The sequence below is a fragment of the Echinops telfairi genome, unplaced genomic scaffold, assembly GCF_000313985.2.
Source record: "Echinops telfairi isolate 266 unplaced genomic scaffold, ASM31398v2 ScPeMD7_655;HRSCAF=1070, whole genome shotgun sequence".
Classification (NCBI taxonomy): Eukaryota; Metazoa; Chordata; class Mammalia; order Afrosoricida; family Tenrecidae; genus Echinops; species Echinops telfairi.
Genome location: NW_022104553.1, coordinates 16594759 through 16595716, shown reverse-complemented (window position 1 = coordinate 16595716; position 958 = coordinate 16594759). Strand labels below are relative to the sequence as shown.

General features: G+C 55.0%; 1 protein-coding gene across 1 annotated transcript in view; it reads left to right on the top strand.

The window, feature by feature from the left end:
* Window positions 1-536: 536 nt before the first annotated feature.
* LOC101657671 (NACHT, LRR and PYD domains-containing protein 4) overlaps window positions 537-958 on the top strand; it is a 29453-nt gene continuing 29031 nt past the window's right edge. Inside the window, exon 1 of the mRNA XM_030886228.2 lies at window positions 537-572. The gene's annotated coding sequence lies outside the window, so the exon portion shown is untranslated. The remainder of the gene's footprint in view (window positions 573-958) is intronic.

Sequence of the window (958 nt, the reverse complement as noted above, 5' to 3'; positions counted from 1 at the left end):
AGCACGTGGCTGCTGACTGAACGGTGGGTGGGTTGAGCCCACCCAGCCACCCTGAGGGAGAAAAGAGCTGACCATCTGATCTGGTAAGGATTCCCCAGGGCCATCGAGTCGTTTGGACTCCCAGTGGCCCTACAGGACAGGGTAGAGCTGGCCCCCGGTGGATTTCCAACACTGTAACCCTTTACGGGAGTGGAAAGCCTCATCCTTCTCCCACAGAGTGGCTGGTGGTTCCAAACTGCTGACCTTGGGCTTAGCAACCCAGTACACCATGGGGGCCTAGAAAACACTGTGGGCCCATTCTACTCTGTCCCACGGGGTCAGTGAGTTGGAGTGGGCACTACAGGAGTGGGAAGGGGGGAGAGGAAGGGGACGGGGAGAGGGATTGGGGAGGGGAAGGAGGAAGAGGGGAAGCGAAGCTTTGTTCTCCATGAACTCTAGTCTGTTCATCAAAGACAAGGCCCAGCTGATGCCGGGAGAAGAGAGGAATCGTTGACCAATCACAGGGCACCGTAGCCTTTTTCCTCCCGGTCCCAGCCACCAACCCTGAGAACCAACAAGGGAAACCTGGCGTGGTGAGTCAGCCGGTGGCCGCCTGGCGCCCTTCTTCCTTTCTGCTTAAGGGCTTTGCTGCTTTGGTTCTATGTGTCCGATCATGTCTCTTTCCTCAACCCACCAGAAAGGGTTTCGCGTGTCCTTGCTCTGAGGCCCTGAATTTTTATTCTTCAACACTGTCAACGCTAGTGAAGAGGTTAGACCAGGGGTTGGCCAACTTTTGAGACAAAAGGGCCCATCCTGTCTCTCACAACAATTTGAAAATTATTCGCGAGCCTTACCGGTGCTTCGCAGACAAATGAAATCGCTGTTATCTGAAGTCCAGCCTTTCCATTTTCCCATTTTACACTAGCGCCCACATGTGCGTCCCGGAAGAGCTGCCCGGGACTCTCGAGCTGTAGTTTGC